Source organism: Macrosteles quadrilineatus, unplaced genomic scaffold, assembly GCF_028750875.1.
Source record: "Macrosteles quadrilineatus isolate MER2022 unplaced genomic scaffold, UCM_ALF_1.0 Scaffold_6__1_contigs__length_79288215, whole genome shotgun sequence".
Lineage (NCBI taxonomy): Eukaryota > Metazoa > Arthropoda > Insecta > Hemiptera > Cicadellidae > Macrosteles > Macrosteles quadrilineatus.
The window spans coordinates 20680378-20696815 of NW_026542599.1; the positions used below are offsets into that span (position 1 = coordinate 20680378).

Sequence of the window (16438 nt, forward strand, 5' to 3'; positions counted from 1 at the left end):
GTCAACGACAAAAGAATGTAAAAGTTATTGTATAGTAAAGTGAGCCTAACAATTACGTAAAACTTTCTTAAAGTTATCTGTTTGTCAAAGTCACATGTTACGCCCCAAGACAATTAAGCTGCCGTTTCCAATTAGATCTCCCTAATATCTAATTACAGTTGAACTTCCATTTAATTTTCACTATCACAACCGCCTTAGTAAATGTTTGTTTACAAGGCAATGTATTTTTGATTATTCATATTTTAAGATTGTGCAAGGTTAAATTTGAACATAATTTATATCTTTTTTTTAAATACAGTTTTATTTTAACATACCTGCATTCTGCATATATTTTCTTTATATTTCATAGAGTTTTCCAACTTGCGTTGTTGTACAGGGTACTTTTCTGTTAAACATGGTTATTCGTTCTCTGATCTTTTTGGTCCACGAATCCTTAAACTATTCACATTCATGTTAGTTTTAAAGCAATATTATTTTTTTCGTAACGACTCAGTTTCAAACATATTACAAAATGAGTGTTTATCAAAAACCCTTCTTGAAACCTTTTACCAACCGGTATGAGCTGAAATATGTAGTAATAATACCGCCTTCACGAGGCAAATTGCTTTTCGACTTACCGACCCTTGCTTATGTCGTAACCAAGGCTAAATTGAGTGGTTTTTCGCAAAGTCTCAATACTTGCAAGTAACCTTTTCTACAACGAGATAGTACATTCAATTTACTTAAATAAATATGGTTAAATGTGCAATTCACTGTGAATGTGTAACGTTTTGTATATTATTTGACATGTATTACTCAATTCCAGTCTAAACGGTCTTTCTATTTAGTAAAGGTTTGTTGTCATGGTTCCAGGTTTCTTAGGGTAGTACCCTAGGTTTCACCGATTATCTGAAATCAGTAATGAACTGTACTATAGATACCTTTTAAATGGCCTTTATCAAAAGGTAGTAAGCAATTAGAATAATAATGGTCCATCTGCAAAAATAAAATGTTAATAAAGTTTAATTAAATAATTAACATATGGATCGCAATATTTATTTTATATTTATTTCCATACCAATTAAAATATTTTAAAATCATTTTTCATTAATTAGTTAGGATGCAATTCAAACCCAAAAAATAATCTATTAAAGAAGTAATTTTATTTCCATCACTTTCGCTTTTGTACGGGATTCAATCTCTGGTTGGTGAGTTTTTTTTTTTTTTTACGTGACTATGGCGAATGCAAAATGGTTTGCCACAGATTATATTGAAGTTGTGTTTGGTGTTCACGTCACAGTCCGTACGAGTACAGTACACATCTTTAGAAAAACAATTCAATGTGTTTTATATCGAAGATGACCATATGTGTGAATGGGACACAAATCAATGTTTACATAATCTGGATGATATTAATATTATGTTATATTAACATCTGTACTCCGATACTTTCGACGTACGTAGTTTAAATAAAGAATAGAAAAGGTATAGAAGCTGCAGTTTAAACAAAAAAAATAATCGGCACACAATTTTACATAGTAAACACCAAAGTCCATTGAAGTCACGCGCATTCAAAGCTCCAAAGAGGTTGAAGGTGTTGGCCGTGGGTCGCGCCTAGGAGAATAACATGTTAATCCTCCTAGCATAGAATAAATAATCACCATGCGGCGTTTATTTATTCTATTATCCTAGGGTTCAGCAGTGGCAGATGGCATATGATTATTGACGGCCCCTTCAGTTGTTTAGACGGCAAGCATTAGGCGGGAAAGCAGTGCGGGTTGCGTCTCTACCTTAGTGTAGAAACATACTTACAGTGTAGAGCATGTTATGCATTGAAATGAGGTATGATATAGTTTTGTATTTCGGCGTACGCTGTGTCACAGATAATATAACCCCTGTGGCTGTGTGCAAAGGACAAAGAATTGCTAATCTCGTAGGTGTTTGCCAGCACTCCGATCTGGCAAACCAAACGCAAAAGAGGACCGTGTTTGCTAAGGATTGGAAATAAGTGGTGATATTCACCATGTTGTTCCCTGCCTTTATACACCCCGATCTAAAACTCATCTCCTACTGATCGAAAACTGCCACCTAGAGGTATTTTCGATTCAACAAGACCAATACAAGCCGTCTTCGACAGAGCCATCCTCGATACCGATGTACTGGGACGGGTAGCGTCGTCCTGTAATCCAGCTACTAGGAGGTTTCGAATTGTGGATATTAATAGGCATTCACTGTGGATGCGATACTCCCTGGTGTGGATTAACGACCGCACGAGTGAGTACTACGATTATCCGCAGTACTGTCCTGAAAATTAGACCAATTCGTATATACCAAGGCAAAAATGTGGTTCGGATTCCATTATAAACTGCCGTCCCCTTAGTTGCCATTAGCGGTTTGGGCTAATAATTAACAGCTGTGTCTAAGGAACATGTCGGCCTTAGTCACTAACAAGACTACAGAGAGATTGTGGAGATTGTGTCACTCATCCTACACTCATCCTTCACTTATATTTGGTTAAAATACCTACTTTGTATGGTCGCCATTTCGTTGAAAAGTATTAAATATCCTAAAACAACCTATAATGCGCTACGCTACGCTGCGCTCTCTGTGTGTACAGTATTGGACTACGCTGGGCTGCTTTACGCTACGCTGTCTGTATGTTTGTACACTACAGTAGACGATGCAAGTGGCTTAAAACGACGAGCCGGGTAGTCGGCTGTGCTTGCAGATTGTCAACCATGAGCAGAGTTGCAAAAACGTGGTCACGTCTCGGGAAAAGCAACATTTTTAGGTTGGTAAATACTCGAGCAGCCCAGCGTGAACGAAGTACGTGCGCCGTGGTATCTGAAAAGTTAGGTTGTGTCCTTAGAAGTCCTATGTTTTAGAGTTAGTCACATCAAAAGTTCCACATTTATGTACTCACAACTTGTTTACTTTACCACCATGTTCTTAATGTATTTTATCACTTCCAAAATAAGTTGCACAGCAGAACTGGCAAATATTTTTTATCTCACCAAGTGAATGTGTATCTGGATTCCTTACTGTTAGAGAAGGTCTCTCTTATTATTCTCTCCTCATAAGCATTCTTATTAGTTGTATCCTCCTCCTGTTTTCAATATTTCTTATTTGAACATTCGAGACATTTTCTGTTCTTCCAACAAAACTGATTAACTGTTTGCATTTGTGTATAACCTCCTGAATATTACAAACATCAATAATTGCTCTTAAAAAAGCTACTGATTTTCCTTTTATTAACAGGTGATTTTTTGTTGTTTTTATTAACAGGAGGAGTAGTGTTCACAAAAAACTGCTTATAAAAAGGGTGTCCAGCTACGACTAGGACAGACTTTACCAGATTATTCAAGAGGTCAAAAACAAGCAAAAAATTCAATACAACATGTGTCCTATCACAAACCGTTTAGCGCCTGTCTTGTCTGTATGTGCCTTTTTACAAAAACATGCATAACTCCTTAATGGTTTGAGATATAGCGTTTAAGTTCAGCAAATATGTTTATCGTTTTGCCCACTACATTTTTTTACAATATGAACAAAAAATGTATATTCGTTTCAAAATAGAGGCTATTTTAATTATTATTTTATTTATTTTATATTAAAATATTAAGCTTTGAAAACAAAATATCACCGCCATATTAAAACTGTTACACTTTTTTATTGATATTTTACACAAAGGTAGTGGACAAAACGATAAACATATTTACTGAATTTCAACGCTATATCTCAAACCGTTAAGGAGTTATGCATGTTTTTTGTAAAAAGCACCTACAGACAGACAGACGCTTAACGGTTTTAATATAAATATGACACATGTTGTACTGCATTTTTTTCTTGTTTTGACCTCCCGAATAATACGGTAAAGTTTCCCATAGTCGAAGTTGGACACCATGTAGATAGAAGATATTTTATTTTACTCAATCTTAGATTCATCAACTTTTTTCAAATTAACCTTTCTAAGCTGAACTCCCCTTTTTGTTTGTTCCAAGATTGATGTCGCTTTGATTTGAAGTTATAGCTTTGTTTTGTAACTCTTTTAACAGTAAATCTATCTTTCTTTAAATTTCCTGTTTGAAATTGTTTACACGTTTAGTATCTTGTGTCCCTTTTGCCCTATTGCATCTCAAATACAGTCAAACGAGCATATTTATTTCAAGCTATGCATGGGATTTGTAATATAGAGGTAGATATGAAGAAAGTACATATTTTAGGTGATAAGACTTCAACAGTTCCAGTTGGCTCAACAACTGCACCATTAAACATACATCACGTTGGTTGGAAAAGCAATTGAAGGGTTAACAAATTTTTGCTCTAACCGTTACACCTGGCGACCCTATATACGGATGTGCATTTTGCAATGGGGACAGGGACTGAAATAATAATCACGTTTCATTGGTTAAATACAATTTCATTCAGTTGGTCACTTTAAAAGGCACTTTTCAGTTCCTTCCTTTTCGGAATGGGTGCCTCACCCGTGTCCTCAACCACGATAAGGTCTTGGTGTCATATTGCATTTGTCTCCATTCGCGCGGTCTCCATTGTTTCTCTCGCTCTTTCTCTTCTACGACTCTCACATAAGAAGCTGCCTCTGCCCATTTCTCTTCTGAAACCACAATACACAATAACGATTAGTTGTCATCAATATCCTTTCCAGTGATTAATTCAAGCGCCACCTATATGATTTTAAAATAGCCCCACAGCAAACCTGCATACTAAGTGAAATTCAATTAGTCTAAATGGAATTTTACTAAAATATTTCCACAAAGAAGACCATTGACTAACCAACACGAGTAGACTCCTCATTCTATTCTAAATTTTGAAGCTCGTTTTTGTGTCTAGTTCATGTCCGGTGACACCGATCACTAGTGTCAACGAAGTTTGTTTCTAATATTTTAGGGTTCACTTCATGATTTGTGCTTTACTCTTTGGCTGTAGGACAAGGACTAGGGGACAAGTTGTTGTTTATGATTACACCGTTTCATTTGACTAATCGAGATTTTTAAATTACTAAAAAAAACAAGTCACAAATTGTAAACAAAGCACGACAACTACAGTGTACCGGACAGAACTAACAATAAAATTTGATTCAGCTGATCTATAATGATGAGGAATCTACTAAGGGAGTATTTTTTATCTATGACAAGACATATTTGTTCCCTATTTAAGTATCATTGTATTTAATGAGTGCTAAGGTATGCTGCTAAAGGGAAGGTAAGGAGGGTTTTTTTACCAAATGTTTATATGACAGCAATAGTATTATGTATATAGGACGAAATAAATTAATTTGCCAAATTTGAACAACATATATATCTATAACACAAGTCTACTAAGCCTGTTTTCTTTTTTCTTTATAAGAATTGCATGTTACATTTGCGGGCACGTGATTAAAGCGGGCTATTGCGCACATAAGGGATTGTATAGTAATTTTTTTCGTCGTACTGCTGTTATAACAGCAGTTTTTTATGCATACTTTGCGGATCAATACTAGTATGTTTACTCCCTCCCTTTTCAAAAGTTCGTCATATCGATGGTATAATGTACAGTAACACAATTGTAATAGACGAAATGATTGATTCAATTACTAAACAGCTGCTTATTTACATTAGCAGAATTAAACACAAGCTGGTAGTCATTTTGAGAGGTTATCTTTCAAGAAATGTATTTTCGTTTTCTAGCTTAGTTCTAGTTAATTAATCATCGCACGGGCAAAAAGTGTCTTTAAAAAATTAGAAGAAAAGAGTGACTTTACGCCCTAGTGATGAAATATACTATTTCGTTTATGATGGTATTCAATCAATTTATACTAATCTATTTGTATATTTTGTAGATTTATGTACTTTCCTTAATGGTTTTGAGCAGTTTTTATTTCTAGAATCGTAAGGGAAAAGTCGTGTTAGTAGGGTTTTTTAGGGGTTTGACTACCATTGGTGTTATTTACCGTAAGAGCCTGATGATCCTGCGCTATGTTACGGTCGCGGTGATGAAAACTCGTAATTGGGAAATCATTTGCTCAAACATTTTGTAAAGTAGAGTTATGTCTACAATAGTTACTTACCAAGTGATCGAGATGGAGTACTTGTCTCGTCATTCTTGAGTGAAAGGTCATTCGGTTCACCTTTGGCTTCGAAGACACCCTGAAAAGTTTTAAGAGTATTTAAGAGTATCAGGTATATAAAATGTTTATGTACGGGTACTGCACAACTGTAGTACTCATTGTATATTTACTTTAAATCATGTCTGTAATAGAGGCGCATCACGTGTGCAGTTTTATACGTATTTGGCATTATTCAAGTATTGTTTATATATTTTATCCAGGGGGTGGCTACTCTCTTTCTCAAGATAAAGCACCCCTGACGCTTATAATATGCCATAAGTAAAAATTCAATATAAAACAAATAAGAAAACAACACGTTTGTGCAAGCTACCCTATTTACTTTGTTTTAATGTCCATCTAAAATATTTTTCCATAATAAAAACAATAAAAAAAAAAAACAGCACGCATTTAGAATGACTGAGAAAAAAGTTTTCTTGAGTTTGAGGACGATGTGGCGATTTTTGCTAGGAACAAAATGAAAGGTCTGATAAAAGAACCTAACACAAGGTCAGACAAATAAACAACCGAAATAAAAATAGATGAAGGTTAGAAGACCAGAATAAATAAATAGATCAGAAAAACTTACAATGTAGAGTTTTGAGTTTGAGCTTGATTATGAGTAAACTAGCTCGGTGTAATAATTACATACACCACAGTAAATGTAAATAAGACAAATTTAATTTAAAATATAATTACATTTTGCTTCAGTAACCTACTGGTCCTTGCTACAGTCAAAATCACTATAAGGATAAATAAATTTTACCATCCAATAATATAACTTCCTCAGTACTTCTGCATTCAACATAAATTTGAGCACTAACAAATAATCAAGGCTTTGGAGTAGAATTTGATGATAAAAAAAGAATCAAGAAAAATACGGGTCTTGAAAAAATGTTGTCTGGTAAAAGATAAAGAAGGTTGGTACATCAGAAAATAAAGAATGGATATCTATACCACCACCCAGATTTATTAGCTCAGACTTAAACTAGAAGGCTGAAATGGGTAGGAAATGGTATAGAGGCAGGATACTACTTCCACATGTGGACAGACATACTCCAGAAGGCAGGAGACCAACCACTTGGCAGGCCAAGGCCAAACATAAGTTTGCTGAACGATATTTAAACACTCTGAACAACATATGAAGTAGCAGAGAATATAATAATAACGAAGGTTTGCCGTTTGCGAGGCTAAAAATCTGCTTAGGTTTCCTGTGACCAAGGATATAAGGTAAGTTAAGCTATAATCTATTCAAATCCGTATAAAATACTATACGATTATGGAGTTTCTTAAAATTAATTATAAATTACTGACACAAAAAATGATTTAAAATGCATCCAAAGCTATTTCATTAACTGTGAAGGTTTTTCATTTTTAATCTTCTAATCAAGAAATCTTTATTTCTATTAAATACAATTGTTAACAAGAACTGTATAAGACTCAATTTAATCATTTCATAATGTTAGCATTGAACTAAACAAAAACATTGAATTAAACAAACATAATAATAATTAATTCTGAAAATCTGTGAATCTTAATAACATATGTCACACTTTCTTTAACTATAGTAAACTTAAATCTATGGCTGCAATATTTACCAAGATCAAAATGAAAGAAGAAACTAGAACCAAACGAATCATTTGTGTTTGATGGATCCAAGACTTGAAGTAAAAATTAGGTCGAACGCCATTAACAATTTGCGCAAACGAAAACTTGTACTGCTCCTATTGGTTGTTCGAAGCAATCAATCAAACCTATTAAATCAAACTGTACTAGTAACAACTGTTCTGTCATTTGCAAGCCACATGTCGGTTTCAACTGGCTGACTATCTACTTTTTAACTGAAAGTGAAAATGTGAAAAATATTTGTAGTTTTCCCTATTATTTATTTAATAAAAGTAACAAAAAGTAAATAAAAATACCGTAGCTGCAGCAAATCTACTGACTAAGCGAATTATAATTAGTCTAATTGGATTTTGTATAAAATATTTTCATACAAATACATATTTATCCCCAAATTGAATAACATTAGATTTCATGATTACATAGGTTTGTTTGCTGCTGTGGGAAAGGAAAAAGTTTTTTTTTATTAGTATGCGATAAAATAACTAAATTTTTCAAACTTGATATAAAAAAACTACCATCAAACAAGCAAACTTTTCTTTTCCTCAATAAAAATGAGAACCTTAATCGGGTTATTTGGTAAGAAATGAGAGGAGTTAGTACAATTATTTAAAAATTCTATACAGGGTGTCTTGCAACCATATGAACAAACTTTGGCACGTTATCCAGCATATCAAAAGAAACAAGAAATTTAACATAACATGTGTCCTATCTCATCCCGTTTCCGGTCTATCTGTCTGTATTTGATTTTTACAAAGACATTCATAACTATTTAACTGAATAAGATATAGCTTTGACATTTTGTAAAAAAATGTTATCTTACTGACCACTATGTTTATACAAATTAATCTATCTTGAACCGTTTAAAAATGGCGGCTTTTACAAATATATGATAGCCGTTAATTTTACGAAATATTTGTAAGTTATGTAAAATTTTTTAAATTTTATGTTTATTACAACAATATCGTATAAGTTTAGTTTTTAAAAAAGAATAACGGAGAAATTAATCTTTTTCTTGCCATACCTTCAGTTTTCACCATTCAAACAATGTAAAAAGTAGTTTTATCCATTTAACTTTGTTTAAATGGTGAAAATAGGTATGTGAGGGTTTTCATGTAATTTTATACCATTTTTAAACGGTTTAAAAGTTGTTATTCACATTTTGTATAATATATAGTGGTTAATAAGATAAACGTTTTTACAGAATTTCAACGCTGTAGCTCAAACATTTGAGTTATGAATGTTTTTTTTTTTGTAAAAAATCTTACACAGACAGATGGACCGAAAACGGAATGAGGTTTGGACACATGTAATATGAATGTTTTTTTCTTTTGACATGATGAATAACGTGACAAAGTTTGTTCATATAGTTCCAAGACACCCAGTATAATCGCGGTCATCCAATGGTGCAATGATTTATTTGCAATAAATTCTATTTTTAACACTCTGTTTGGACATAACACACTAAGTTTTATCCTAAAGAAGTACAGAGGATAACGAGAAATAAAATTAAGGTATTCCAAACCAGTATAGCCTTTTTTCAATTTACGTGACAAATGGAAACTCAATCTTCAACTACCATTTCCTGGTGCACTCATCCTAAAATGTTTAAATATTTAGTATTTATCAACAGAAGTATGTAAAGAAACTATGTAAATCAAGAAAGCAATAGTCAAGCCTTGAAAGTAATATCCCACATAATGTTAAAGTGATGTATTGTCAAGGGATAAGTGACACAAGTAGCATACTGATGGAGTATAACAATATTGACGTGATGTATTGACAAAATGGAAACGGTTTAGTAAATCTTGTTAGTCAATCTTTCAGACATATCAATATCTCCAATACAATCCTTTTAGCAAGTAAATAGAGCAGTGTTTAAAATTCGTTTCCCTCTAATGTAACTCTTAGTCTTCTTGCTATAAGATTAATTAATTTTGAATGAAATATTGGTATTGGTACATTACTATCATAATTACCTTATGCGGTAGATTCAAATCAATCCCTGACAAAGATGCCACAGCCACATGCACACACGCATACAAGTGTAAATGCATTCAGCAAACATAGCTGCAACTGAACACATTGCTTATGCCTCAACAAACAAACACATAATTCAGTCAGCTTACATACGCTTTAGACAAAAGATTATCGATGGGATTTTCCACTACAGAAATTATTACGATGAAGTTCACGTTCGTTTCCTTGGAAAAGTTCCTAATAATATCGAAATTTAAAATGGCTTAGGTCAGTTAAATTATTCTCCAACACGTTGTATTGCTGTAAAACACAGTTTATCTTCTTTTAGATAAGATAAGATAAGAATATATTTATTTCCAAAATTACAAATCAGAGATTACAATCGTGGCGTAAAACAAATGTACAAAGGAAAAAATCACCATTAAGACTGTACATCTGCGTGTGGGGAGAGTCTTCTATGTCGCTCCCCACTTCACGGACAAAATAACAAAATAAACAAACAATTAAAATAAAAAGAAGTTAAATTGTTTTGTCATATCGTTGAAAAAAAATACTAATTGAACATGAACAATTACTATAGAATTATTTGAACAGGTATAAAATACAATAAACTAAGAAAACTTGAATGAGGGTGCCAGTACTGAAGTAGTTTGGGATTGATAGCCTAATTTAGTTTTGGAATTGTAATCAACTTTCATCATGTACTGTACTGGGATCTGATGAGCTCTTCGGCAGTATCATCGCTCATCGCTTTTATAACAAATTTTTAAAGGCAAAGAAATAAAAAATAAACGTCTCGACACGGGAGTCTTGAATTTAACTATAAATTATAATCGGGTAAAAAACTATTTTAAAACAAAAAACTTTAACATGGGAATACTATTTGACAAAAATTAATAAATATAAATATAAACAAGTATTACTATGGTTATTTTACATACCAAAGATAATAGTCAATAATACACCGTCAATCAGGTGACTAAGAACATAAAAGGAAGTAGGACAAAGCTTAATAAATAAAATATGATGAAGGTACCTTAATCTCTGGGTATAAACACATCAAGGGGGTGTAAAATCGTAATGTGTTTTTTTCATGGAATGGCAACTAGAAAGGATTTTTAGTGTTTATACCAATTTATACATTTAATATAACCCAGTTTTATAAGAATTACAAGAGTTTTTTTTCCGTGCCCAACTTATTAAAATCTTGGTGGTCTTAATTTGTGCCAAGTGTAATCGATGTTAATGATACAACCATCAAATATATTATTGTACGAAACATAAAAAAAATTGTGTTTATATAAGTTATTGTAACTTTTCCCGATAACATGATATATTTCTTAAGTGGTAATTAAATGTACCTTTATTGCATAATAATGTTATATTATCCCACACTTATTTGACATAGGAATGGCCAGTTTTCTATGTTTCGAAAGGCATTACAAATCACTATTTCGTATTTATAATTGTAACGGATTTTTACAATTCAAAATTAAGTCTTTTCTAGGTTTCATTTCAATAAGTGTGCTAATTTCAAAGAGGACGATTTTTAACTTTTCAAGCCCCAAATCACGGTCGGAATTTAATTTTTCCCGTTGGTATAACTCTTTATTTGTATATCAGTTAAAGTCCGTTTTACATAAAAGAAAACTCCTTCAAATTGGTCTCACTAATATGTCTGAGCACAGTATTGCGATGTGTGCTCTCCACTTAAAAAGACTCGCCCAAACATTAGGAAAACTAACTTTGTTGAGTCACAATTGAAGTAGTTTACTATAGAATAAGTTAATAGTTAAGTTGGTTTCGTGTAAATAAAGTAGAGTAAAATAAGTTAAGCTAACTTAGTAATAAAGGAATAAGGATTCAAACTTTTAACTACTTAGCCTCTTTGGAATAGTAAAGTGGTTAATATTTTATACTTACTTCTATATTGGAAGTAAAATAAGTATATTCTCAATCTATGGTATTGTTCAACAACTGTGTTATTTTTTATACCCGAATTGATATCTCCAATATAATTCAATAAATTAAAATATAAAATTGCATTTTTATATCGAAAATGTAATGTGTATTTTATTGACCTAAACAAATTGTATATTATGTAAAATTTAAAAATTTGCTAAATTGAGGCTTAATATTGTATAATTAACATATTGTTGTAAGCATTTAACACTAACAGTCAGTTTCCAATAACAGCGATTTATTATATAAAATAAACAATGCAGCAGTATGAAATCGCAAACAAGTTATAGTTGTAGGTTTATATTTTTTTACACCCAAGGATTAAGCTTTCAAAGTAGCCTTTTGCCTTTAGAGACAAGTACAATAAAAGTAGCTGGTTATTTCATCTCTCATCGTCTTTATGAAATAAAGTAGCATTTTGAGGTTTTAAATCAACGCAATACATGTGAAATGTATCTAAATATTGAGAAGGTTTTGATATGATACATTATTCAATCAATGATTGAATTTATCTGACAACATGCTAAAATGACATGTGCCACTCTTAAGTAATACGTATTCTGTTGTCAAATATTACTTTATCTTTACAATAGCTTACGTGTATTTATAGTGATGGGTAGTTAAAAACCAATAAAGCTATATTACCCACTAATCCCTAAATGCGCTTGAATTTTAATTACAACACACTTTTAAATCAAACTTTTCATTAGAAAAATGCATTTAGTGAATTCCATGTTAGGGTAATTATTATTACTAGTGGTTATCCAGTGGTCAAAAACTTGACAAAAATATGTAATGTACCCGCATTGGATATTGGATACTGAAGTAGACATTCCATCTATATGGACCAGTTGTCGCCATTTTTTTATTTTAATAAAAACATGTAGTGGTGTGAATTAGTCATAGTATGCGTGACTAAAATTATATTTTTATTTTTATTTTTGTTGCTGATAAAGTTGATGGGTCATAACAGTTAGTTGCTAAAGCTCTTAATAAGTCATTCCATAAGTTTGACTTGGTAAAAGTCATCGTATATTCGAGAGAAATTATTAGTCATTTAGCGCAAATTCGAAATTTAGAAATTTATATCAGCGCAATCTGTTGGTGGCCCACATCAACTACGACGAATTTAATGAAAACTGGCGACAACTTTAACATAGAGATGGAATGTCTAGTAAGTCAAAGGTACAGGCTTCTCTATTTTCACCCCACGTTGTAAATAAACAATGTAATTGTAATTTCTTCCATTTGTTTTGATTTTCTGTTTATATTTCGTTGTTATTTCGTCACCAGCATGGCAACCCATAAAGCCCTTGTTAATTTTGTTTAATAAATCTTTTGTGCTTATACTGTATTTGAGCCTATTTGAATTTTTAAAGAGATTCTGCACATATACAGGAAAATATCTTTCTAACAGTATGCTTAGATTTTCCCTGCGATGCACACGAGCTGAGAAAAAAATGTTTAAAGGAAACATGCTTGCCTATTAATATATAGATAAGGAGTGGCAGTTATTGTAGGTCACGCAATGAGACTTTGACCCGGTACCAATTTCCTTTTTTGTTTTGGTGTCCATATAGGCCAACACCACCCGTTCAAATTCATATGCCTTTGTTTGTGAGTGTCGAGTCCATGAACTACCATGATTGGACCAGAAATTCTCTGAGGTTAAAAATAGGGTTTTACAATTTGTGTTCCAAAATATTTCGAAATTTATTTCCAGACTATTTTGTAGAGCTAACAAAACACCTACATTAAATAATTGCCATACGTATAAAGGCCACGGATAAAATAAAAGAATAACTATACAATTATAATCTACAAGCTACATTTAAGGGGAATAGGCCTAATTAAAGAGTCGGAGTTTGCTTGTATATGGAAATATTTTTGCTAATTTTGTATTTTTATTATTTTGCCCCCGTTAAAAATATTTACTATAAAGTCACTAAGTGAAGATCAATTTGGTAAAGGAAAATTTGCTTGGCTATCAAAGAGAGTATTTATATAATATTCAGTTTTCATTTGATTCTATTATGTTCACATTATTGATTCATGCATATTTCTTAATAAAAATAGTATTTTGTTAAATATTTTTCACACAACACTAGCTGATCATGGACGCAAAGCATACAACATTTAACACAATAACGTGGAAGAAATTTGTATAAAATATAACTATAAATAAATGTATTCCTATCCTTCATGTTTTCTATTTTTTCATAACATATTTTTTAGGATTAAAGTGTTTGACACGTTTAATGCACGTTTCTTATCGAACATATTCTTAAAACAAAACCGAGAGTTTATCCTCAGGGGTGTAGTTCATCCGTAACTTTGCACTTTGGTCTTGATATCACTTGTTGTTTTGAAAGATGCTTTCGGTAAATTTGATCCTCTCAAACGTTCTTGGAGAAAAAAATAAGCTCCATCCCATGTACCATGATGTGCCGAATTGAAAGTTTGCCTTTAAAACAAGATTTGAAACCTAAAACGTGCAATTCGCTTACTGGTCTCATTAAACTGTAAAACCGTTAAAGCTACGATACAATATTACTGTGCGGTGTATTTAATCCACTCAAAAAAATTTATTGAGTATTTATTGAACTTATAGAACGAAACTTATAATAATCTTATAAACTTCTTATAATAATCTTATAAACTTTTAATAATCTTATAAACTTTTAATAATCTTATAATCTGAATTGGAAATATTGAAAACCTGTAAAAGGTTGAGGTGGAATATGGCAAATAATTTGAAAATCTTACACATTAGGTCTTATCGCGTTTGCAAACGCAAATCCGAATAAAATTTCAACCTTTCCAAGTTGCTTTGGTCTTTTTCAATCGTATTCGTTAAAATCGGTGAATTTTAATTCTCAGAGTGTTACACAAAAGCGTATTCCACTTAATGTTCTCACTTGGTCTGAAAGCTCACTAATTGGTCTGGGTTCTGTGTACCAGTGTATGGACTTCACTTTAACAATACAAGCACTGGACGAAATGGGAAACGTTGCGCCAGCTCGTAGTCAGTATCTTAAAAGTGTTGCCAACCTTTTTCAAGTGTACACGGATTACGAGCCTAATAGGCTAAAAGCACGCTGTTATCACGTAACGTTTTCTATGACAACCTGGAAGATATTTGTTAATCTAACAGTGCAACAGCACCAGTATAACTGTTCAGTAATTGTATTTTTTAACTATATATTGGTTTCGTAAATAGCTGGTGCAACAGAGGACGATAAAAATCCTCCTTGGTTGTGTTGCTAGCCTAGTGGTTAGTACCTCGGACTTCGGTGTGGGAGGGTCGGATTCAATCCCCGGCACATCCACAAAATTTAATGGGTTTGGACCGCTTTCCCTTAAAAGTGTTTGAAAACTACTTCATTAGAAAAATGCCACTGGCGTAGTTACGAGCAAAAAAAAATCAAGTTATGGTTGTAAGTTTGAAAATGTGTCAACCCTCCTTCATTCCTTTGTTTCAACCCTGCAAATAAATTAGGGGATGGATTATATTGCTTTTTCAAACAAAAATTTTGATGTTAAACAAAACCTCTTGCTGTTCAACAGTCTCAATCCAATTCACATAAGTTTAATCATTTGGGTGAGCTAATAGCCTAGTGGTATGTCATTTTGGACTTTGGTGTCGGGGCTGGGTTTGATTTCCAGCACACCTACAACAGAAAAGGGTTTTGATCGATTGCTCTAAAATCGTTTAGGTACTCTCTTCTCTTATTCCTCCAGTAAAAATTCCACCAAGGTAAACAGCAAGAAAATAACTCTATTCTCGTACACTATTTAGCCGTAGGATTATTTTATTTTCACTTGATTTTCAAAAGTTACATATTCCACCCTTATACTTAACTCTAATGCATTATATGTTACGATATATCAATATCTCTATAGAATAACTTATGTAGATCTCTTCTACAGCTGCAATTGTTAATTTGTAATTTAAAACAAATAGAACTGTGTTGGCAATCAGTACTTTAATACACTCAAAGCAATATTTAAATTCAAAATGGTTTTAGAAAAATAAATGTGTTATTTATATTTGTTTTCGATTAAATCAGTTATGTTTATTTTACTTATTCATCCAAATTTCTATATGGAATCAATCAATAAAAATTTCAAGGGCATTATTTCAAACTGAAACTAGCTGAGCATTCACGCTTATTTCAATCAATCTTAGGTATGCGAAAGAAATGTTCTTATACCTTTAAAACAAACAAAATAACTCTTTTTTAAGTATTTTTTCCGTTCTTGTAAAAATTTTCTTATCAAAAAATACAAATAGCTCCATCTTCAAAGTGTAGTTCATTCTCAACTTTGCACTTTGGTTTTGATATCACTTTTTGTTTGGAAATATATTTTACATTAGCGTTGATCTTCTCAAAGGTTTCTAAAGGATAAAAGGTCTTCCTATATGTTCTTTACATATCGGTTTTTGCTTTACACTTATTTCAGATTATATCATTCGAGAAAAAAGTGGCTACTTATAATATTAAAATCCAGTTCGTATGGTTCTTTGATTCACAAGTAACTCTGTATGAAATAATATAAAGGTACCTCTGTCCTTTTAGTCTTAAAAGTAGACTAGGGATGACTAGTTTTGGGTCAAGGATACATTATCAAATCCGCATTAAACTCAATAATCTATAATCCAATGGAAGTCTTTATAAAAACGTATATAGCTGGTTAAAACAATTTCAATATTATCAATATGTCGAATATATGATGTGTATTTTTCATATTTAATTTTTCATCCATGTTGAAAAGTAAAGTTAAGACACT

The 16438-nt window shown here is 32.2% G+C and overlaps 1 long non-coding RNA gene across 1 annotated transcript; it reads right to left on the minus strand.

Annotated features, from left to right (window-relative positions):
- Positions 1–4543: 4543 nt before the first annotated feature.
- Positions 4544–7738, minus strand: LOC128996407 (uncharacterized). The gene is made up of 3 exons (XR_008491045.1): positions 7681–7738; positions 6047–6125; positions 4544–4594 (listed from the first exon to the last, which is right to left on the minus strand). It is a non-coding gene; the product is annotated as an uncharacterized LOC128996407 (long non-coding RNA).
- Between the last annotated feature and the right edge of the window lie 8700 nt (positions 7739–16438).